Here is a 26,349-nt window from a genome sequence, read left to right as displayed (position 1 = left end):
AAAATTTTTTGTTGATTTGAGGGGGATGTTAAATAGTGACTCGCTTTTGCCCAATATTTCAATTGTTGTTTTGTAGTACTGAGACGTTTTGTTGTTCCAGTGTTTTGGAAAAGTGTTATGATTTAAAAAATCCCAGCTTTGGTTTTGGTATGTAATTTTTATAAGTGAACTTGCCAACCAATACTTTGAAAAGTAGTAATAGTCATGAGATTTATCCTCTACGCATTCTTTCAGTTGAAAAAGTGTTTTGAAGCGAAGTGCAAGACTTTGCTCCTTCAGTGATAAAATTCCTAGACCCCCGCTTTTGACGGGTAAAAAAAGTGTCTCTCTCTTGACCAGATTGAAATTGGTCTTTTTCCACAGATTTTCAAAAATGGCTCTGTGCAGACGTTCTATTACCCATTCGAGAATGGGCAGCACGTTTGCAAGAAACCAAACTTTTGATATTGCTAGCGTATTTATCAAGTTAGTCTTTCCCCTAAGTGACAAACTACGTATTCCCAGAAACTTAAGTTTTTTCTTTACATTGTTTAGAGTTACAAGCCAGTTGAAATCGGTAGTATTACTCAGTCTAGTGTAAAAAGTAACACCAAATATTTTGAAACCGGTATTATTGTTCCACTCTATTTTGTCCAATTTATTTTTATTATTTAACTTTTTCTTGCTGATTAAACAATATTACAATTTTTCATATAAAATAAATAACATCGTAAGCATAAAAAACGTTTTTAATCTTTTTAATTTAAAATATATATATAAACTATTATAATCAGTCAGGGACTCAAAGAAGGTGAGGATGATGCGTTTATCATCACAACCTTTTCATAGAGCCCCTTTAGTTACTCATTAAAAAATAAATAAAAAAGCACTGTATTTTTAAAGTAAAATAAAAATTTAATAAAGCAAAACTCATTTTTTTTTTTTTTTTTTTTTTTTTGTGTGTGTAAAAAAATGAAAATAAAAAAAAAGAAAAAAATATTAAAACACATAAGAATAAAAAATAAATAAAAAGAAAAAATACAACAAAATCTGAAAACAAATACTGTAAACTATAATATATATGGCAGGAATTAAGGAGATGCATTTTAGTTTGTTGTTTAAACGATGAAATGCTTTTTAGGTCTTTAATATTTTTATTTTGGAAACGATTTCATATTGATGGACCACGGTTTGTAATTAGAAAACTTGACTGCTGTGATTTAATTTTTCCTTGTTGATAGTCGTTCCTGCTATTTGAACGAAGATTATATTTTTCACAAAATAATATCAGGAAGTTATCTGAAAAAACGCTTGGCAGAAGATTGTTTTTATACTTATACATAAAAATTAATGTCTGTAATGCGTTAAGATTTTCAATATCTAGAACCATCATGCTTTTTATCACTGGGGCCGGGTTTACTAACCTATTTAAATAATTAATTGCTTCGCATGCATGATTTTGCAGACTTTGCAATTTTAGCAACTTGGTTTTATGGGTGCTGGCCCATGTAATATTTGCGTACAAAAGCTGACTATGTACAAGACTAAAGTAAAGAATATTACGTGATTTACTATCGAGAAAAGGTCTTGACTTATACAAAGCACCTATTACAGAGGACACCTTTGTTTCAAGAAGACCAATATGGTTTCTCCGTGACAAATTTTCATCAAAAAGTACTCCCAAAAATTTTGTGTATTTTTCACGTTTAATTTGATTTTTATTAATAAACAGGTTAGGCAGCTTTAACGGAAGATTAATTGATTTTTTTTTTTTATGAAAAAGAGTAAAGCTAGTTTTTTTACAATTTAGGGACAATTTATTTGCTATAAACCAGAGGTTGAAATTTTTGAGTTCAATATTCATAGTTTCAAAGAAAGCCTTTGCATCAGGATGATTAGAAAATAAATTTGTATCGTCAGCATACATAATTGCAGATATTTTTTGGGAAGCTTTATGCATGTCGTTAATATATATTAAAAACAATAATGGACCTAGGATTGAACCCTGAGGAACTCCACACGTAATATCAAGGGCTCCTGACTTTTCTAGTAGTACAAATTGCTTTCTGTTTGACAAGTAGCTTTGAATCCACTAAAATGTTGAGCCTATATGCCGTAATTTTCTGCATGGAAAGTAAAATACTGTGATCTGGGTACAATTCTGGGTACATTTTGGATCAAAACCCCTAAGAGCGAAACCCTTGGTTTTTGAAGCATTAATCACTGAACCACTTGCTTTTTCAAACAGTTTTACTTTTTTGAAAAAAAAAAGCGGACAGATATTACGTCCCTGGCAAGAAAGTTCGAATCGTCTGCGTACTGCTGCAATTTTAGGGGTTTCGGTATTCCTGGTAGTGGAAAACTCTCTATTCTGCTATCCACTCTGACCACCAAAGACAGAACTTCGGCATCAAAAACATACAGTTGAAGAGAGAGACGGTCACCTTGTCTGACTCCTCTTTCTGTAGGAAAGAAGACCGACAAAAAACCGCAATTCAGAACAGATGCCAAAACTTCTGAATACAGAGTGTTAACAAAGGATACAAAATTTTCTCCGAGATTGAATTTTTGGAAAATTTGCAGTAGAAACGTACGATCGACTTTGTCAAACGCCTTTTCTTGGTCTATAGATAAAATGAAACTAGGTAGATTTTTAAATTCTGCGTAATCTATAAGATCACGGACTAATTGTAAATTTGAGAATATTGTTCTACCTGGGATTCCGCAAGTTTGATTTGGTTCTATGATTTTTCCATTACTTTTGCAAGTCTTTGCCAGGCTAGCGCATTTGTGATTATTTTGTAATCAGCGCCGATTGAGGATATGGGCCTCCAAGTTTTGCATTTAGTAAGATCTCCTTGTTTAGGAATTAGTGAAATTACTGATTTTTTAATAGAGTTGCTTGTTTGTCCCTCTACAAAAAGTATTTCAAAAGCAAGTTCTTCAAGATATTTTTCTAAAATATGCCAAAAACTTTTTTAAAACTCAGCTGGAAGTCCGTCATAGCCCTAAGATTTTCCGTTTTTTCAAATTTGAAGAGGGCGTCTTTTAGTTCTGCACCGGTTTGGCGGGCGTTTAAAATTTGGTTTTCATCATCACTTAAAAGTTTAATGATGTATGACAAGACATTGTTTTGACTGTCTTTCCATAAATTAGTTTTGGTGTAAATGTTTTTATAATATGAAACAAGGGAGTTGAGTATTTCACCAGGTTCACTCGTCAATGTGCCGTCATTCTTGTGAAATTCGGTAATTGACTTGTTCCGCTGTTTTAAGTTTTTTCCAAATTATACAAAAATTTTGAATATTTTTCTCCTTCTTCGATTATTTTTTGTTTCTTACGAATAAACGCTCCGTGAAAATGGAGCAAGAAAAGAGCATCGCGTTTTTCTTTGATGCTATCTGAATTCGGGTTGGCGTTTTGTCGCTCCCGTTGGATTTCGTTTTTAATCATTTTGATGCGTTTTTTGTTTTTCGCAATTTCCTTTATCGATATGTGTTATAGGACTGTTTTTTAGTTTGCCAGTCTTGAATTAAGAGTTCAATTTTTTGCCTATGTACCTCTATTTCCCATTGGGAACAATTTAATTTCCAGTGTCCTGGTCCTCTCCTAGTTTTACTAAAATTGACGGTTGTTGTTAGGAACTCATGGTCGGAAAAGAGGTTGAGTGAGAATTTTGGTGAATGTTTATTTTTTGGCGATTTTATCAGGGCAGTAAATTCTATAGAGTCTACACTTCTACCTTCTGATTTCGCCATATGAATTCTCATTTGTTTGGATATTTAAAACAAAAAACATCTACTAGATTATACTTACCTTGAAAGACCTCGAGTTCGTCAATCCCGTTGATGTGATAATTAGAGTTGTTTGTGCCTTCTGTGTCCAGATGCAGGCTTTCGACCATGTTGAAATCTCCGGCCAACAGGACGGGTAGTCCTTTGTCCAGCGAGATGTCTCTAAGGTCGCCGAAAAATTGGCGCTTTTCTCTCAGCACATTAGGAGCATAAATATTCAGCATTTGCATTTTGTGTTTAACATTCTCCCGTTATTGTCCATTTTTAGTTCGTATAAGGAAGCATTGGATTTAGAGAGAACCGTCACCCCACAACAGTTATGATTTGGGCCAGAGTTCCAAATAGACTCGCCAGTCAATTTGTCACTTCACTGTTTAACAGTGGAAGGTCCGGATTTTGTTTCCTGGAGTAGGATAAAATCGAAAGTGGACTTTTTAAAAAGCCCAAAAAAATTGTTGCGTTCAGACTGTTTATGTTGCACGTTAAAATATTAATAGCCATGATGGAGAGGATCAGCTTTCCTAATTTGAAAACTAGTGTATCTTTTAAACATGAGTATAATATTTTTACAACCAGACATAAAAAACACAAACATCTAAACTTTAGAGCATGAATTTTCGATTGAAATGACGTAATACGAACATAAGAACGCACTGGACCATAACATTCCTCAAATAAGTGCGAACAACAATGCGAATTACGACAACTTAAGCCCTTAAACAAAAATATGACATTTGTTATTAATGAGAAGCGTCAAATAAAATAAAAAAGATCGAAAAATAGAAATTTTTAGCGAGAAGAAAAAAATTGGAGTTTAGAAAATAAAAGTTTGAAAAAATAGTTCGAGTTGAGAACAAAGCGAAACAAATTTGGAAAGTTGCCAAAACTGTGGTATTCGTTACTTTTTGGGGGTTTCACACTCCGAAAGTCTTTTTCTTGTTGACTGGGTAACAGTTTTTGGTAGAGTGTTCGTTTTCAAGGTAACTTTATTGTTTTGAGAATCTTTAGGGACATTGATGTCAATGCTGCAAAGATTTTCATCGATGTTTACACTATCTATGTCGTCACTTTTCTTTTTAACCTCAGTAGGTTCGTCACGATTGGGTTCAGATGGTGAAAGGATTGGGCCAGCTGTTTGAGTACTATTTTCTGGTTGACCAACATGTTTAAATCTGAGAGTAGACCCATCAACGTTTTGGTAGCGAGGATAATTTTTTATAATGATAATGACATTTCCTGTATAAATGTCTTCACCCTGCACTTAAACTTTTTGCAGATATAAGGAGTCGAATTCACCTCTGCCGGTCGCAAGGTATTTTCCAAGTAAGCTGAATGCACTTTGACAACCATTTCGTAAATTACCAATTGGGATATTCTGCACCAGGACGTGTACTTTACGGAAAAACTTTTGTTGAAAATGTAGTATGAAGCCTTTAATTTCAATTTTAGTGTTTAAAAACAGGTCGACTGTCAAATTATTTATTACTGCAAACTCGAAGAGTTAATTTAAGTAATGCCTCGTTACTCCCTATACATTTGATAAAAGAATTTTTCCAGATAAGGCAAATAAAAAGTTGTTCACACTGAAATTTAGTTCGCCGTATCTACATACCAACACATTTGCGTTGTCACCAGATAAATTAGATTTAAAAATTTCAAGTTGAGTCTTGGCTTGAGTTTTGGAAGAGACAGAAGACGATAATGCACGAGCATAACTTTTAGCCATTAAAATAAGTATATATAAAATACTTCAAAATTTTCAATTATACTTCCAAATAACAATAAAAAACCACGAAGAAGACTATAAATTAACACAAATACAGCAAAAAGTTTAGATGTGTTTCCTTTCCGTATGTCCGACGATTCATTATGTACAACAACTCAAAAATATGATATTGTTGTTTATTTCTCTCCTCCGGTGTCTGCCTTGTAGAGATACTAATAATGAATACAGTGGTATTAATTACAAGATGGTCCACTGTTCCATTACTAAGTCACATATAAAACTCACAAGAGTTAGATATTTAACATAAAAAGAAATGAAGACCTAACAGACATAAAAAAGAAAAAACGAAAATGAAATAAAATCAAAAAACAAAACAAAACAAAAAAAAACAAGCAAGAAAACAATAAAAACAAGAAAATCAAGATTTGAAAAAAATCAAAAATGTTGCAAAAATAATCTGGGCACTTAGTTTAAAAAAAGGTTGTTGTTTATATCTATTTTAATTTTGTTATCTTCGCTCCAGATTTTTTTACATTGTAAAAGAAAAAACTCTTTACTGTTTGATAGTTTTGAAATTTCGAATTCCTCATACAAAATCTTTTCGATTTTGTTTTGAAATTTTCCTAACAAACTCACTCTAGCAAACATCGACTTTTCATGGAACGACCTCATTCTATTACAATATAATTTATATTAAAGTTCGTTAAGAAGTAAATTTGTAAAAACTATTTACAGAAGTTAAAGGAAAAAGTAAAGTTTTGAATGTATTTTTAAGAGGTGGATGATGTGGATAGATTTTTTGAATAAGAGCGAGTATGTATTTTATGAGTGGTTGTGCTTTTTCACATCTAAACATCATACGGGGAAGGTTTTCCGTTTTTTTCATACATTGAGGGCAGAGATCGTCTGCTATAAAGCCTCTTTTTTTAAAAATCGAGTTGGTTGGAATTGCAAAGTGTATTAGTTTGTATTTAATTTCGTCTGCTTTATTGTTGATGTTACTTTTGTGGATGTAGTTAAATAATTGGGACCAGTCTTTTGTTTTTATGTTTCTCATGCTATATTTATACTAGCCTGCCCATCTGTAAAATTTTCCTGTTAGGTTTATTTCTGCATCATTTTTGAAGATAGTGTATATATTTTTTAGTTTGAGGTTTATAAATTTGAGAGAGGGTGAGTTTTTTAGATAAATAGATGTTAGTGCTTTGTTATGGTCGTAACTTTGGCTTTTAGAATTTATGAGGTGTTTCCATTTCGGCGGTAGTGAATTTATTATTTTTGTTAGGTGTTGCTTTATACCGATAAGTTGACTCTCTAGAAAGCCGCTAGCAAATACTTTTGAAATGTCTCCTAGCTTGATTATGCTGTTGTTTGTGGATTCTAGAGATGATTTGAGGATTTTACATTCGTGTCTTATATATGGATTGTAGAATATAGGTTGGTTTAGTACTTCCTCGATGGTAAGATTTTTGTGGTTGTTGAATTTGCTATAGAGATGACTCCACGTTTTTATTGTTTGACGGTAGTAGGGGGGTAGAGTTTTTAATGATTTGGAAGAATGCGTGGTAAGAAGTATAAGATTTCCTTGAATTGCATGTCGGTAATTATTAAAAATATGAAGGGCTGAATCTTTCCATGCTTGTTCTCATCAAAATATTTGGAAATCCAACTTAGTTGAATTGATTGTAATTTTTTTTTCACGTCGATAATGTTTAAACCGCCTTTATTGATAGGGAGTTTGGAAACTTGTTTAGGTGTTTTTATGGAGCTTATATTCCAAAGGAAGTTGTCGGTTTTTCGTTCTATTAGTTTAATGTTTTTGTCACATGGTATAGGTAGGGTGAGAGCAAGATGCCATAGGCCGCTTAGTAGTGTTTGGTTGATTATTAGAGCTTTTCCTTTAATTGATAATTTAAATTTTTCCCACTTTTCTATCTTTTTGTCCAATATTTCTATGCTTTCGTTCCATTGTCGGTTGATATATTGATTAGAATTAGAGAAATTAACACCTAGACTCTTAAGAGTAGTGTCATGCCATACGAAATTTAGAAAACTGTCTTTTATTATTGATCTGTTTCGTCCAAGCCACAGACCTTGGCATTTGGAAATGTTCAACTTTGTTCCTGTACCTCGTTTGTATATGTTTAGAGCGTTGCCTAAAGCTATTATTGAGTTATCAGTCGATAAGAAAAAGACAGTGTCATCCGCATACTGTTGCAGTTTAGTTTCTTTATTTTCGATTGTGATTCCTTTAATTTCTGGATTTCTCCTAATAAATCCTGCAAAAACCTCTGCTTGAATTATATATAGTATCATGAAAAGGGGACATCCTTGCCTAACTCCTCTGTATATGTTTATTTTGTTTGATAAATAACCGTTTACTTTAAGATACGCACTGATGTCATAATATAATGTTCAAATTTAAATAAGCAATCATATAAAAAGTTCAACTCAAAACAACTCAAAAATATAGAATTTTTTTTTTTTTATTTTGTAATTTATTACGTCATCCGGCTAATTGCCATACTGACGTCCTCATAAATAATTTACAAGGTTTAAAATAACGAAAAAACGAAAAAACGTTAACAAAGATGTCCATTGAACCCATAAAAGTAAAAAATAAAAATCGCAACACCAAAAAATAAAAATATAAAAACTCCAAAGAAGAAAAAACGAAAAAATATAAATTATTGGAAATAGTCACGAATATCTGAAATCAAATTCAATCTTCCGTTTATAAAAATATTTCTTATTTCAATTATGTGTTTTTCCTGTTTATTTTGTTGATTCAGCATTAGTAATTCATTTATGAACAATTTTTTCACTTTTTTTTCAAACTTTTTTAGCAAATCTTTCTTAGTATAAACTTTATTTTTAAACTGACTGTTCTTTCTATTAAAATAAACTTCACAAATTAAACATTCCAATAGTAAAGCCCCAAAACATCTCCGGGCTGCGTTTTTTTCGTAACCATAAAAAATAAACTTAAAATTGTTAACATGAGGATATTCGCTAGGGTAGAGCTGATCTAAAATATATAGGACATAAAAAATTAAAGGCTGTACTTTATCACATTTATACATCATGTGTGCAGTATTTTCATTTTTTAGTTTGCACTGTGGGCAAAGTTTGTCTTTTCTAACCTTAAGATCAAACATTCTTTCGTTGGTTGGCAAAATAAAATGCGCAATTTTAAATAGAATTTCGCTCGCTTTATTGTTAGTATTTCTTTTATAAAGTTTTATAAAGAAACGCTTCCAATCTTCTTTTTTTATATTTTTCATGCTTTCAAAAGTATCTTTCCATTCAAAGTATTTATAATTCAATGTTTTTGTTGGTTTGTATAATAATTTGTATAAATTCAAAACAGTTAGGTTTTTATATTCGTATTTTGTTTTTCTTTTGGCAATATAAAATGAAGACTTTTTAAAATCATAACTTTGACATTCCGATAAAAAATTTTTATGCCATTTTCTTGGCAGCGCTTTTGTAATAATTTCTAATTCTTTTTCGCTTGAGCCGACGCTTTTGTAATTTAAAAAACCCGGTTGAAATGTTTTTGTAATGTCGGCTACAAGTATTATATCATTTTTAATGTGGGTTTCGCTTGGAGTTAAATGTTTATTAGTAAAAGTTTTTACCATTGAATTAAAAAAGAGAGGTTGATTTAAAATTTGTTCAATATCGTTTAGAGGTAAAACATGTTTTTGTTTTAATTTATGCCAATTAACTAATAGTTGAGAATAAAATGGGGCTAATAGTTTGATTTTAGTAGGGATAGTTTCAAAAATGTGTTTGCCTTAATTTGCATTTCTATGACTATTTAAAATATAAACCATTGCATCTTTCCAAGGACCGCATAAATTTTCGTTAAATAATTTGGTAATTTGGACAACCTTGCCTTACTCCTCTTAAAATATCTATTTTTTCCGATAACAAACCGTTTATTTTTACTTTAGCATTTATACTATTATAGATTGTTTTTATGAAAGATGTGAAAACTTTTCCAAATCCAAAATGTTTTAAACTTTTAAACAAAAAAGCTCTATCAACCCTATCAAAAGCTTTCACCTGATCTATTGAAAGGATGCAAGCGTCTAGCTTGCATTTTTGAGCTATGCTAATAATGTCTCTAGTATAACTTAGATTATAGTATATTGTTCTGTTTTTAATGCACGCAGTTTTGTTGCTATGTATAACGTTAGGTAAAACATCTCTGAGCCTATTGGCCAAAACTTTTGTTAAAATTTTATAATCTACATTTGTTAAAGATATGGGTCTCCAGTTAGCGATATCGTTTTTGTTTCGTTTTTTAAAAATACATGTAATTAATGCTTCCTTTTGCGAGTTTGTCATTTCGCCTGTAAACAAAATGTTATTTAAACTTTCAATCAATTCTTTCTTAATCAAACCGAAAAAATGTTTATAAAACTCTATAGTTAGCCCGTCTGAACCGGGTGACTTATTGTTTTTCAATTGCCCTAGAGCTTGTTTTACCTCACTTTCAGAAATCTCTTTTTTTTTAATTTTGTTTTCTTCCTTAGAAACTTCTTGAACTTTTGCGTTTGAGAACAAAAACTCTTGAGAAGGTTTGTCGTTTTCTTTAAATTTGTATAAATTTCTATAAAAATTTTCAAACTCCAATAAAATTTCTTTTGAGTCAGTTTTAACCTGCCCGTCTCTGCCATTTATTTCAGAGACGTATTGCTTGGCAAGTTTTTGCTTCTCTAATCCGAAAAAAAATTTGGAGCATTTTTCTCCATCTAACCTCCATTGAATTTTTGCTCTTATTGCCGCACCTTTTGCTTTTTCGATTTCTATATTTTCAGGTTTTATTTTTAAATCGTCGTAAAGTTTTTTTCATATTGGGATTAATATGCATTTTTTTTTATGCGTTTTTTACCCAGCAAGCAAACGACGTCATTTCAACGTCTTAGGGTGGTTGAAATGTTAACGTCAGAATTTTCAACGTCTATTTCACGTTGATTTGTAGTTGATAAACTAACGTTGAAGAAAAAGTCGTTGATTCAACGTCTTATCGAGGTGGAAACCTCAACGTCAGAATTTTCAACGTTTATTCCACGTTGATTTATTGTTAATAAACTAATGTTGATTTAATCAACGTTAAATCAACATGTCTTTTTACTTTCGTTTTGATATCGAGACAAATAAGACCTCTTATTAAAATAAAGATAGCTAATCACTCGCAGAAATGTGCTATTTTTAATTGTATTTTATTTAAAAGTGGTAGTATTTACAATATTACATATATGTTTTTCATTTATGGGTAATAATTAAAGATTTTTTAGTTTATAATTTTCGTTTTTTATTCTCCTGGTTGGAAGCAAAAATGCTTCAATTTTAATATTTTTAATGATTATTGAAAAGAATTCTTTTTTTCTTACGAAACATTGTTTTACACAGCTTCAATTACAAAAATACATTTTTTTATTTTTTTGTAACTAATTAGTTACAAATATAAACTGGGTGTTATTTTAAGGTTTTCTTTTAAGTTCCATTTGTATTTGCCAAATAATTTGGAAAGGGTGGTTGAATTTTGTAGTTTTCTGTTTACAAATGACTGTTTGTGGTTTGCCCATCTCTTTTTCCATTATCTTTCTAATAGTCCAATATATACTTTTGTTTGGGGCTGACACTATACATTTGTAAATTACATTTAAGACTCTGCTTACAACTTTAAGTTGTAAAAAAATTGTGTAGTTATTTTTATTTAATCTCTTATATAAACTTATATTAATAATATAAGTTTGTATTTATATTAATAAACTTATATTAATAATATAAAATAAACTTATATTAATAATATAAGTTTGCTATATAAGTTATATAGCTGTGAAATCATTCATCGAGCACTGTTGAATATATGAACGTAAAATTTTTACTTATATTTATATATATATATATATATATATATATATATATATATATATATATATATATATATATATATATATATATATGACAATTTTATAAAAAATTTTTAATATTTAGTAGAACAATAACGATATTATTCCCAATATTGCAAAAACGCTATATAAAATATATTCCTGGCTAACCTGATAATATATTTATTTATAGAAATATAAGTATTCAGTTGATATGTCATCACAGAATATGTAATGGAGAAAAATGAATAAAATAGTAATTGATTTATTTACTGAAATAAATATCTATAAACAATAAATATTTATTTCAGATTATAGAGTTGTTTCAGAAGAATCAATTGAGGAAAAACTTAAAGGTGTTGAAGAAACAGATTTTGACTCAGATTCTAATCTTGACTCGGGTAGTTCTGATTCTTGTGTCTTGAATCATGGAAACGTACAGATATAAATGTTTCCATGATTCAAGACACAAGAATCAGAATCAGACATAGATGACATAGAAAAAACAGTAAATGGAAATCTTCGTGAAAAATTAGCGGAATGGGTTGTTGTGAACCAAACTTCTTGTTCTGCATCGAATCAACTTCTTTTTATTTTGAGAAACAATGGCCATGCGGAAATTATTGAAAACTCCATGTAACATTCCTCTGCAGAATAAGTGTGGTGGCGATTACATTTATTATGGTTTGGAAACTGATATTTTAAAACATTAAAGTAAATTTCCAGATCTGGAGAAAATTGAATTAGTTGTGAATGTTGATGGGATGCCATTATTTAAAAGTACTTCAGTCACTTTATGGCCCATACTTTGCTCATTTTCAAGTATTCAGCCATTTTGAAAGAGCAAACCTTCTAAAAAGAGCTTTATGTTTGATTTTGTAAACGAATTATCAATTTTATTACAAAATGAAATCAAAACTCCTGACAAACATTATTATGTTGTTAATGCAATGCATTTTTGTGAAGCTGCACCAAGCAGTGAACGCCTTAGAAATGAATAATAAGTTAAAAAGAGTTTAGCAGAGTGAGATAAAAGTACAAAAGAACAGATGTCCAGTGGGAAAAAAGAGCCTCAAAGTAGAAAAATACTAAAAAAATGATAAGTAAAATGTTGTAAAAACAAAAAATAACAATAAACAATTGTCGAGATATGTAAGAGTCATTTTCTGTTGTTCTCCTAAGTTTTCGTTAGTGTCCAGCATAAGTGTGAGTGTAGACAGTATCAGTGATGGGGCAGAGTTATTCGTTTTATAAGTAGTTATTATGTGGTCTGTATTATTAGGGTGGTAAACGTACATTATTGATATAAGTGTGTCATAGACGTCTCGAGTACCGTATGGGTTTGCGCCTTATGGTACAGTATGAACACAAGAAGACCTCCAGCTTTTGCCTAAAACCGACATCCCAAAAGAAGTTCTACTCTGGGTCTACACCAGGGTATTTTGTTAAGGTATCCCATTCTGTTATCCCAAAAGGACTATTCTTGGAATATCCTGTCAGGACAATTGCCACAGACTTCTGAATTGACACTGGGACCAGAGGACACTTAGTGGGGCTCAGTACAACTTGCATACAATTGTAAGTCACTTTTTTGACATAAGTGTCGATAAGTGCAGTGCTTTGTTGCAGTTTAACGAGGGTCAGTGAGAGTTGTGAACTGTTTTGAGTCTTATAGATGTGTATGTAATGTAGACAGTCAATGCAGTGTTCTTGTGTGTGTCTACTGTATTATAATGTCTTGATGGTATGAGTTGTTAGTATAAAATTGGTTGAAAGTCATTAAAACTAGTGTAACGTAAGCTAGACGTGAATACTAGAAATCCGATAACAGGTATTTTAAAAATAACAAACCATTGCAACTTGATAATCTGGAAAATTGAAATAGAGTTACACCAATATAGTAACAATAACTTGTATATTTAGTTAACAAACTAATAATCTGTATATATATTTCACAACTCATATTCTAAAATCATATGGAATTTTGTATTTTGAATAAGTTATAAGATTAGCTGTGAATATGTCATGTGACTGTAATGTTACCAGGAGTATCTGAAGTGGAGTAGAATTATTTGTTTTCTAAAACAGTTAGCAGGTAGCCTCTAGTCAGTTTAACAGACTGTATGTATAGCATGGCTGACTTTGTGTCATATACAGTGAATATTTAATAATAAAAGATAATGGTAGGTTTCTTTACTATATCATTTGTGAGTTTCAGCTGTCCTTTAACTTGCTGTTGTTTTGTATGCAACATTCATTCAAGTAAATCATTTAATATAGTATATATATTATATATATATAATATAGTATATATTATGTATATATATGTAATATATACTATAGTATATGTATTATATAGTATATATTATGTATATATATATGTAATATATACTATAATATATGTTAGTTATATTTATAAAGTACTTTCTGTTTTCAAACTCAGGATTTCAACATATAGTATTACGGAGGTTGGTTCAAATAACTTTGCAAATAAGCGAAATATCTAAAAAGTTACACACAATGGAACCAGAATGGTTAAATGTTTACAAAACAGTAATTGGTAGCTATAATTTTAATTTTAAGTGTTGAAAATTGGAAAAGATGTTGATCTATATATTTTTATATATATATATTTCTTTTTAATGGCTGCCTGTTAAAAATAAATGAATTTAGTTGAATTCACAAAAAATAGATATAAAAACTCAAAAAATAAAATATATTAGTTTACATTAAAATTGTAAACTTCATGTATTCTTATGAAATAATGTAAATTGAAGATATTCTTTCCTCCTTTCTATACAATTTTATTCACTTGACCAAATTTGAATGTTTTTGCATTTATTTTTTAGAATCGATTAAGCACTTTGAGCCTAAGGCAACAGACAAAGAAACTAGATTATTTATAGCCTCTTGCCTAAAGTATGCACCTTATCGTTTGAATGGAGGTAAACGGAAATCTGACAACCACGAAATAGACGATGAAGTCACGAAAGTGATAAAGAAAAAAATCAAGATGAATTCGTAGTAGACGATAACGTTGAGTCAAGTAAAAGCGGAAGTAGTTTCGAAAAAGAAAAAGAAATTATCTCCTTTGTAAAAAACTTTAACATATACATTTTAGTAAACTTTTTAAAGTGTTATGTTTCAACGTTGTTTTTTTGACGTTGAATCGATGTAGATATTAGAACGTCAATTTCTTGTTTTCAAATCAACGCTTAAATCAATGTTTATAAATCAACATCAGTTCAATGTTAATTTATTGACGTTGAATCAATGTTGATATTTCAACGTCGATTTCTTGTTTCCAAATCAACGTTTGTAAATCAACGTCAGTACAACGTTAATTTAATGACGTTGAATCAATGTTGATATTTTCAACGTCAATATTTTGTTTCCATTTCAACGCTTAAGTCAACGTCAATAAATCAACGCGTTATCGACGTTGAATCAACGTTGAAATGCTTGCTGGGTTAATAATTTGATCAATCTAAATTCTTTTTTGTTCTGTTTTTGTTTAAGTTTTTTGCTATATTTTTTCGAAATTATTTTTACTTTCTCTTTACCGGTCTCCCACCAATCCTTTACATTTTCATAAGCATACTTTTGCTCTCCCCACTCATTCCAAAACGCTTCTATAAGAGCATTAAAATGGATGTTTTCTAAATGTTTGTTGTTTAATATCCATGTTTCTGACTTGAGCAAAAAATCTCCTGTATTTATAACTACTACTTGAGCATTATAGTGGTCAGTTAATATGGTTGGCTCGAAAAATGTTTTTTTATTTTGTCTACATTTTTTACTCACATAAAAGCGATCCAGCCTAGAGCGGAAAACACCGTTAGTGGCTGCAAAGGTATACTCTTGCTTGTATGGATTAAAAAAACGCCAAGTATCTTCAATTTCTAAGACGTTTAAAAGGGTTTTTAATGTTTTGCACGAGAGACATTCACTTTTAAACATGACTGGGTATCTATCTTTATCAGACAAAGTCATATTAAAATCACCAGCCATTACAATTTGAAATTCATTTAAATCTTTATTACTAAATTCATTAATTAATTCCTTAATCAAATTTATTCTTAATTTTTGAGAATTTCCGACACCGGATGGTGCATAAACATTAATTATTAAATAATTTATACCATTAATTTTTATAACTACGTAGTTATAATTGCCTTTCGAATCGTTACCTGATAAAAATGGTTTTTCATAACTATGTTTAAACAAAGTTGCAGTTCCGCGTGTAAATGATGTGTCAGACGGTGAGTAAAAAACATCACCTTCCCACACATTCTTTAACAAATTAATATTTTTATTATTTAAATGAGTTTCCTGTAAGAGAAAAACGTCACATGGTTTGTTTTTGAAATTGTTAATAATTGTTTTTATCTTGATTCCGTTATTTAACGCATTAATGTTTGAGGTGTAAAATTTTAAAACCTCCATTTTTTTTTTTTTTTAATTTTTTTGTCTAGATATTTTCTATTTAGTTTTTCCACTTACAACAAAAACCCTTCTTTTCTAGATCAGGTGAAAGCTTTTGAGCGAAACCTCAGTAAATAATTAGTAAAAGAAATAAAGTAAAATAAAAACTCATACCGCATAAAACAAACTCCCACTAAACAGTCTTTTATTAAGTATGCCATTTTGGTTTTAAAACACGTTTTTCTTTTACGGACGGTCTCTCTTTCATCGGTGTTTGCGGGTGCAGTCTCTTTCGATCACTAACATTACTAATCGTCGCCATATCGATCTCCGAATCGTACTCGACATCGCTGTCGGTTGAACACTCGCCATCTTCTTTTTTCTTATAACTCTTTTTTTCTTTATTTTTGTTCTTTTTCGATTTTACTTCTATAAACTTATCTTCATCGATTACTAAATTTTCCACTGGATGCTTTGGTTTATCCAGTTGTCTGGCAGCGTCAAATGCCGACTGATATTCTTTTTGAGTCGCAATGATTTTCTTTTTTATTTCGTTTGGCAGCTCGAGGTCCTCTTTTCCTAAACTATCAACAATAATTTCTTTATTTTTAGTATAAACAATAGTATTTAGCTCTCCTCTGGCAAAAGTAGCTTCAGACGTGACAGGGATCGGTGGGGTGAATTGAAAAACTGTATTTTTAAGAGCTGTAGAATTTCCGTCACAATTTGTTTTTTTCCTCACGCTTTTTAGGTTTATTTTCGATTGCGGTTTCTATTGTTGCTTTAACCGGAGGACAGTTCTCTTTTGGCACATGATAGTTTTGACAATTTCGACACAGAAACTCTTTCCCAGCAAAGTTCAACAAAACTCTTGCACCATTAATTCCAATATGGTGTGGAATGTCCCTCGCAAGAACTTTAAGCTGGACTCTGAACAAACGTCTACCGTCTTTGATGGAATCATCGAAATCGTACGTTGAGCGCTTTATCGATATAACTTTTTCGATGTACGGTTGAATTTTTTCAATAAGCTGTTCATCCTCAATAGTTGGGTCACATTTTATGGTGATTAAAAATCCATATTCATCACGTTTTCTAAAAAATACTGGCATTTTACATTCAGAAATCGTAATTTCGTTTCGAGACATCGCCTCGGCATCTTTAACAGACTTAAGAACGGCAATCCATCTGCCAGCACGATGGTATGTGATACTTTCAATTTTGTTGCGTCCAACTTTATCTTGAATCTTTTCGTTAATTTCTTTGGCACGCTCATTTATATACCTGTACACGCCTGACTGTCTTGAATCCATGTATATTCGAAATTCAACAACGCGCTCTTTAGTATCATTAACGGCACTGGATACTTTCGCGTACGACGCCATCACACCACAAACTTCCGATCAAATTTACCAAACTTTTACTTGATTGAACTTGATAAAGATATTCAGAAGACAAATACACAGGGACTAAAAAGTTTCAGTATGTGTTTTTTTCCGTATATAGAATTTAGAACTTATTTTACATATAGAATTTATTTATTTATTTATTTTTTTTATTACAAAATAATAAATATTTACAAATGTTTTTACTATCTCTGCATAATAAATACGCATATTTACAATAAGTTTACAAATCGTTTAACTTTATATATTTTTCCATTTATAAATATTTTTATACACTTACATGATACACTTTTATATTATAAGAAAGCAAAAGAAAAAAACAAGCTTTTTTACATTAAATTAACTTTGATCTATTCTAAAATATTCTTCAGTTTATATGCCAATATTTTAAAAATAAAGTCGTGTTTTTATATATACATACATTTTTTAATTTTTGTTTGTTTTTTGTATTTTTATTTTTTTTTGTTTTTAAATTTTTAATTTTTTTGTATTTTTATTTTTATATTTTTTTGTGTTTTTTGTTTTGTTTTTTTGAGCCTTTGTGCGGAAAGAAATCGAGAATATGGAAAAAGATTGATAATGAAGTTGGTAAAGATTATTTAAGTATATTTAGTAAAGAAAGATTTTATTAATTAATACTAAAAAAATTAATTACAGGACTTTTACACAAATCATCACGTTACGAAATCTACAAAAAAAAAATGCAAATAATAAATATATATCATAAACAAAGGGCTGACAGTGATTGTCTAATCATATATAACAATATTTTTGTTGTAAAAAATTATATGTTTAAAGGACATGGGAACACTCAACTAAACATTTAGTTCTTTCTACAAGCCAGTGTGTTAGTTTGGCTCATATGTTTGGTTTCAGGTTCCCGTTCTCTATTTCACAAAAAACGTTTTTAATACAAAAAAGTTGACAGAAAATGTCCGTGGTATTTCTACGGACATGATAATTATATTTTAAAGTAATAATATTCCTGATGTTTCTGGTAATTATCCTGATCACTGCCGTTGGGTCAATATTTGAATTGTTAAACATATGGTTGCATCTGCTGTTCCATATTTCACTCATAATGGTTTGAGTGACTGTCAACAGCAGCTGCGAGGTAGGGTTTTTCTCCGATAAATTCGCAGTCTCAATCGCGAATATGGAATTTATTGGAGAAAAGTTGTTTTGGGATGTCAAGGAGTTATATACATGTATAAAGTATTCCCATATTGTAACAGAGGGAGGACAGTAGGCAAATATGTGCAGATTGTCCTCAATTTTTCCGCAAGTTTTACATTTGTTGTTTTCAACAATCTGTTACCTTGTGCTTTTGGCAAGCAAGGCAGCAGAAGGTAAGCTGTTATGGAGAAATCGAAAGAGGATGTTTTGCGTCGGTCCGTATGCGTGGAAGGTAAAATTTCTTTTCCAAATTTGGGTCCACGGCATTGTTATTTTTGTTCAACCGTTTCAGAAAAGTTCTGCTGGCACGACTGTGTTTTTGTTTTTTGCCACTTCTAAGTAAAAATTTTTTGTTGATTTTAGGGGCATGTTAAAGAGGGACCCGTATTTATCTAAGATTTCAATTGTAGTTTTGTAGTACTGAGACATTTTGTTGTCCCAGTGTTTTGGAAACGTGTTTTGCCTTAAAAAATTCCAGCTTTCGTTTAGCTTAGTAAATTTATAAGTGAACTCGCCAACCAATACTTTGAAAAGTAGTAATAGTCGTGAGCTTTGTTCTCTTCGCATTCTTTCAGTTGAAAGATTTTTTTGAGGCGAAGTGCAAGACTTTGCTCCTTCGGTGATAAAATTCCGAGACCCCTGCTTTTGACGGGTAAAAAAAGTGTCTCTCTTTTGACCGGATTGAAAATGGTCTTTTGCCACAGATTTTCGAAAATGGCTCTATGCAATCGTTCTATTGCCCATTCGGGAACGGGCAGCACGTTTGCCAGAAACCACACTTTTGACATTGCTAACGTATTTATCAACATAGTCTTTCCCCTAAGTGACAAAGTACGTAGTCCCAGAAACTTGAGTTTTTTCTCTATTTTGTTTAGAGTTACTAACCAGTTGAAATTGGTAGTATCGCTCAGTCTGGTGTAAAAAGTAACACCTAATATTTTGAAATCGGTGTTGTTGTTCCACTCTATGTCGTCCAATTCCGGGTACATTTTAGGATCAAAACCCCCAAGAGCGAGACCCTTGGTTTTTGAGGCGTTGATCACTGAACCACTTGCTTTTTCAAACAGTTTTATTTTTTCGAAAAAAAAGCGGACTGTTTTTACGTCCCTGGCAAAAAAGTTCGAATCGTCTGCGTACTGCTGTATTTTGAGGGGTTTAGGTGTACCTGGTAACGGGAAACCCTCTATTCTGCTGTCCGCTCTGATCACCAAAGCGAGAGCTTCGGCAACAAAAACATACAGCAAGAGAGAGAGGGGGTCACCCTGTCTAAGTCCTCTTTCCGTAGGAAAGGAGGCTGACAGGAAACCGCAATTCAGAATAGATGCCGAAACTTCTGAATATAAGGTGTTGACAAAAGATACAAAACTTTCTCCGAGATTGAATTTTCGGAGAATCTGAAGCAGAAACGCACGATCGACTTTATCAAACGCCTTTTCTTGATCTATTGACAAAATGAAATTAGGTAGATTTTTAAATTCCGCGTAATCGATAAGATCACGGACTAAATGTAAGTTTGAGAGTATTGTTCTACCTGGGATTCCGCAAGTTTGATTTGGTTCTATAATTTTGCCCATTACTTTTGCAAGTTGTTGGGCCAGCGCTTTTGTAATTATTTTGTAATCAGCGCCGATTAAGGATATGGGCCTCCAGTTTTTGCATTCGGTAAGATCTCCTTGTTTAGGAATCAGTGAAATAATTGATTTTTTCATAGAGTGGCTAGTGTTTTTTCTACGAAAAGTATTTCGTAGGTAAGTTCTTCAAAATCTTTTTCTAAAGTGTGCCAAAAGGTTTTATAAAATTCAGCTGGAAGTCCGTCATAGTATGGAGATTTTTCGTTTTCAAATTTAAAAAGGGCTTCTTTCAGTTCCGCGACGGTTAGGCGGGTGTTTAAAACTTGATTTTCATCATCACTTAAACGTTTAGTGATGTGTGACAAGACATATATTTGGCTGTCCTTGCATAAACTAGTTTTGGTGTAAATGCTTTTATAATATGAAACAAGGGAGTTTAGTATTTCACCAGGTTCGTTTGTCAATGTGCCGTCATTCTTGCGAATTTCGGTAATTGACTTGTTCTGCTGTTGAGTTTTTTCCAAATTATACAAAAGTTTTGAAGGTTTTTCTCCTTCTTTATTTAGTTTTTGTTTCGTGCGAATAAACGCACTGGGAAACTGGAGCAAGAAAAGAGCATCGCGCTTTTCTGTAATGCTATCTAAATTCGGGTTAGCGTTTTGTCGCTCCTGTTGGATTTCGTTTTCAATCTTTTTGATATTATTTTTGTTTTTCGCACTTTCCTGTATCGATATGTGTTGTAATTCAGCCCTAACAAAAAGTTTGCAGTCGTCCCACCATTTTAAAATTGACGTGTAGGACCGTTTTTTAGTTTGCCAATCTTGAATTAAGAGTTCAATTTTCTGCCTATGCACTTCTATTTTCAAAAGGGAGCAATTTAATTTCCAGTATCCTGGTCCTCTCCTAGTTTTACTAAAATTGACAGTTGTTGACACGAACTCGTGGTCTGAAAACGGGTTGGTGAGAGTTTTGGTGTATGTTGTTTTTTTGGCGACTTTTTCAGGGCAGTAGATTCTGTCGAGTCTACATATGACCGTCTGATTGCACCATGTGAATTTTCTTTTGTTGGGAAACTTGTAACGGAAAACATCAACTAGGTTATACCTACCTTGGAAGACCCCGAGTTCAGTAATGCCGTAGGTGTGATATCTAAAGTTGTTTGTGCCTTCTGTGTTAAGAGGCAGGCTTTCGACCATGTTGAAATCCCCGGCCAACAGGACGGGTAGTCCTGTGTCCTGCTAGATGTCTCCAAGGCCGCCGAAAAAAAGGCGCCTTTCTCTCGACACATTAGGAGCATAAATATTCAGCACCTGCATTTCGTGTTCGTCAATTTTTATTATGAAATTTAATATTCTTCCGATATTGTAACATAAGATACTTATAAAAAAACTGGAACTCTATGGAGTAAGAAATAAAAACTTACTTTGGTTTGAAGATTATCTAGCAAACAGGTCACAATGTATTATTTATAAAAAAACTGAAAAAGAAAAACACATAACTTGTGGTGTGCCCCAAGGTTCAATCTTGGGACCATTATTATTTTTATTGTATATAAATGATTTGTACTTAGCATCAAATATTTTAAATGTTATATTGTTTGGAGACGACAAAAACATAAAAGTTCTCTTTAATATATTTAATGAAGAACTATTAAAAATAAACGAGTGGTTTACAAGTAATAGGCTTTCGTTAAATGTAGAAAAAACTAAATTTATCTTATTCTCCAAACCTAGTAAAGGTGATGATGTTCCTCTAAAATTACCTAATCTTATAATCAATAAAACATTTATTAAAAGGGAACCAATCGTTAATTTTTTAGGAGTAATACTAGATGAAAATTTGTCATGGAAACCACATATAAAATACATAGAAAATAAAATCTCAATAAATATTTCCATATTATATAAAACTAAACCATATCTTAACACTGCTTCCTTAAAAAAAACATACTTTTCATTTATCCATAGTTTTATCTCGTACTGTAATATTGTATGGGGTAGTACTAATTATAGTAAATTAAAAAAACTTTATAGTAAGCAAAAACACGCATGCATGTTAATTTTTGATATATTGCATTATATTTCAACACTTATATTTATATTGTAACTAACGTGTAAAATGCTTATTATGTACTTTGCTACTTTTCTTTTTTTATATATAAGCTGACAATTTTTTTTCTATGTAAATGGGGCTCGATGATAAGACAGTTCATGTCTTCTGCTTGCTCCAGCTCTCTTATTTATTAACACGATTTATTTCATTGTAAATTTTAATATACGGCAAATATATATTAAAAAAAAAAAAAAAAAAAAAAATTGTCTCTTTTTAGTTCGTTTAAAGAAACATTGGATTTAGAGAGAACTGCCACCCCACAACAGTTATGACTCGGACCAGAGTTCCAAATAGACTCGCCAGTCCATTCGTCACGTCACTTCGATCTTATCCTCCTGGAGGAGGATAAGATCGAAGGAGGACTTTTTGAGAAACCCAAAAAAATTATAGCGTTTGTCTTGGTCGTTTAGACCGTTTATGTTGTACGTTAAAATATTAATAGCCATGATGAAGAGTATCAGGTTTCCTAATTTGAAAACTCGTGTACCTTAAACATAAATATAATAATTTTAGAACCTGACGTAAATTGCTCACACATATAAACCTTAACCTTGTAGCTCGAGTTTTCGTATGAACTGACGTAGTTTTTATTATTACGTGACGAAGTGACGAAGTGTTTATCATATTGTTGTTTATTTCTCTCCTCCGGCGTCTGCCTTGTAGAGATATTAATAATGAATACAATGGCATTAATTATAAGACGGTCCACTGTTCCACTACTAAGTCACATATAAAACTCACAAGAGTTAAATACTTAATATACAAAAATGAAGACCTCACCCACACAAAAAAAAAGAAACGAAAATGAAATAAACTCAAAAAAAAAAAAAAACAAACAAAAAAAAAAATACAAGAAAAACATGAAAAGCAAGATTCGAAAATAATCGAAAAAGTTCCAAAAATAATCTGGGCATTTTAGTTTAGAAAAAGTTTGTAGTTTAGAAAAAGATTGTTGCGAAGTATTTATTAATACGTAACAACAATGGAATTTATTTTACAATTATCACCTATGTGTTTTATTCTTCTGTAAATATTAAAATTTTAAAAACAAAATCACAATTAAAACACTTGCTGGTTTATATTTCTCTTTTCTAATTTTTAATGATTTTTTTTATTTAATTTTACTCGCTATTCAATTTAGTTGCGCTTGTTTCAGTACCCGCTTAAAAACTGCTAATATACGATTAAGAATCAAACAAAACTTATATTTCAATATTTTCTGCTGGCAAATAACATCAGAAATAATTGCTAGCACTGCCACCTATTTCCTTTTGCGATATTTTTTTACAAGTTATACATGTGCATTATAGTTGCCCTTGTTTATTGTACACGCCTAAAAATAGTTGATTAATTAATTATTATTGTCGTAAAACTTTTTACGACAAATTTTTGTTAATTGCATAAATGCTATATTGGTTTGTCATCGAAACGTTAAACGTTTGAAAAGTTAATGAGTTGATTAACAAGGAGAAAAGAAAAATATTTATGAACTCGTTAAATAATTAACAACATGATTTTTTCTTATTACAAAAACACATCTTTATAACAAAAGTTGGTGGATGATAAGAAATGAATAGCATGGTGACGTATTTGTATCACAAGGGTTTATTCATACACGAAGTAAAGCCGTTTTGTGTAAAATACTTCACAATAAGTCTTTTAATAATATATTTTACTTTAATTTTTCATTATTAGCCATGCCATGTTCTATTAAAAATTTCTCAACGTGACAAAAGTGCAATGCTTTGCGTTTGATGTGTTCATTTAATAATGGCTTAGGTTTATCATGAACTGAAATTTACCATATTTCTTTTAAGCAGAAATGTCTTATAAAAATGGCCCTCACAAAGGGGGGGATGACGGTACCGTTGCACTAGGGCCCGGAGGTAAAGAGTCTTAGTGTAAAGGGCCCTAGTGTAAGAGGGCCCCCAATGGTAGTAACCGGAAAAATAGTAAAGCCGGGTAAAATGTTAGTGTTTTGAACAAAAAATAAATGTGAAAATAAAATAAAAACTTTTGAACTAAAAATATTGTCTAAAATTATAAAATAGAAAACAAGCAGGCATTTCAGCAACTCAGGTAAATTTCATGTTTTTTTACTTATTTCATATATATTGTTGTTTTTTTTCGCTGATTACTATGAGCGATTCCTGTATCTAAACTCATCTTCGTTATAAAATTAACATTTATATTTGCACTTAAAAGCGCTATGGTGCTAAAATTATTATGCGGATCGTTGTATTAACTAATTCCCGCATTTTTCTTATATAATAGTTTTTTTTTTTGTTAATGGATTGGTTAGCATAATTTGGTTCATATTATAAGGTTAATCATTTTACAGTAGTTGAACTTTGTTATCAAGTCAATAAACTAAAAAAGTTTATAATAAGTTATTCTGAAACTATTTGGTTTCAGACCAGAGGCGTAGAAAGAATATTTTGGTGTTAAAGATAGGTAACTTCCAGACATGGAGCAAACTCCAAACATTTATATGTTTATACTTATGTCAAATAATGAGGGTTTGCAAAAAATTGCGATTATTGGAGGCTGGGAACAAAAAAGCCGAAAAAATTTCGCCCCCCTGCCCCAAACGTGAGAGCAACAAGTTGATGAAGTATTTTTTGTACTATTCTTAACTAGACTTATATTCATCGATAAATTTTAAGTTTCATAGTATTATCTATTAGCGTTTAAAAATTATTACCATATAAAATTTGCAACCCCCTCAAATTGAGGGGGGTTTAAATTTTATATGGTCATAATTTTTGAACGCTAAAATATTTCAAAATGAAATCTAAAATTTATCGATGAATATAAGTCTAGTTAAGAATAGTACAAAAAATACTTCATCAACTTGTTGCTCTCACGTTTGGGGCAGGGGGGGGGGCGAAAATTTTGGGGCTTTTTTGTTCCCAGCTTCCAATCATCGCAATTTTTTGCAAACCCTCATTATTTGACATAAGTATATAAATGTTTGGAGTTTGCTCCATGTCTGGAAGTTACCTATCTCAAACACCAAAAAATTCTTTCTACGCCTCTGTTTCAGACATATATATCATTTGAAAATATTATGACTCTGATGTTCCAAAACTAAACTTTTACTTCCTTTAAAGATACATTTGTTGTTCATAATTTAAATGATGTCTTGAAATGAAAATTATTTTTATAGATTGTCAAGTTATTCAAACAACATGTGAAACTCAACTTACAAACATAAATCTAGAGCTCAAAAGAGAAAACTTAAAAATGAGATAAGATCAAAAGAATCTTTTGGTAGTCAATCAATAACCAAATTTTTCCGATAAGGAAACGAATATTCTTCTAATGGTAAAGTTGAGGATTGCAGAGAGCATAGCTGTAGCATTGATGTCAGAGCTTAAAATCATTTTGAAATAGATTCTATAGGTGAAAAATCAAACAAAGTAAATGTGTATGGATCCATTGCTTCTGGTGGACAAGACACAAGAGATAAGCCTAACGATGGTGTGACAGAAAAAGAATTAAATGTAGAATATACTTCTGATTCTAACGTAATCAAAAACACTGAGATAATTCTTGATGATCCTGGTACATGGCCCAAATTGATTTCAAATGGACAGCGCCAATGTATAGTAACATCAAACGGTTTGGGAAGTTAGCCAGATATATGAAAAATTACTAAATTTTTAATAGTTTTTCGAAAATATTTTGCGATAACATTTTTTTGAGTTAAACGTATTATTTAATATCTTTTATAAGGAGAGTGTGAATAGGCACAAGTGCGAACTGGCATAAGTGCGCCAAAAGAGTTTGCAAACATTAGGATAAGTGCGAACTGGCATAAGTACGGAGCAATTATAAAAACTGGCATAAGTGCGAATTGGCATAAGTGTGCTTTCGCACTTATGCCATTTCGCACTTTTACCAATGTTTTGAGCTTCTTTCGGCGCACTTATACCAGTTTGCATTTATCACTTAAGCCAGTTTTTTCAACTGCTTCGCACTTTTTCTAGTTTACACTTATGTCAATTCGCATTTAAATAGATGTTTGCATACTCTTTTAGCGCATGTATGCCTGCTTGCACTTGTGCCAGTTTTTAGCAACTGATTCGCACTTATGACAGTTCGCACCAGTCAATGTTTGCAAATTCTTTTATGCCAATTGGCAGTTATGCCAGTTTTTACAACTGCTAAGATTTTATGCCTGTTTGTACTTTTGCAAGTTTGCACTTACACCGGTTTACACTTATGCTAGTTTGCTCTTAAGTAATTCGT

The 26,349-nt window shown here is 31.3% G+C and overlaps 1 long non-coding RNA gene across 1 annotated transcript; it reads left to right on the top strand.

Moving 5' to 3' along the window:
* The first annotated feature begins 10,677 nt into the window (after positions 1–10,677).
* On the top strand, positions 10,678–14,719 carry LOC136075399 (uncharacterized). The gene is made up of 3 exons (XR_010635895.1): positions 10,678–10,786; positions 13,849–13,965; positions 14,255–14,719. It is a non-coding gene; the product is annotated as an uncharacterized LOC136075399 (long non-coding RNA).
* The last annotated feature ends 11,630 nt before the right edge of the window (positions 14,720–26,349 follow it).

This window comes from Hydra vulgaris, chromosome 01 (genome assembly GCF_038396675.1).
Source record: "Hydra vulgaris chromosome 01, alternate assembly HydraT2T_AEP".
NCBI classification, from domain to species: domain Eukaryota; kingdom Metazoa; phylum Cnidaria; class Hydrozoa; order Anthoathecata; family Hydridae; genus Hydra; species Hydra vulgaris.
The sequence above is the reverse complement of the archived record's forward strand: the minus strand, read 5'-3'. Positions and strand labels throughout refer to the sequence as shown.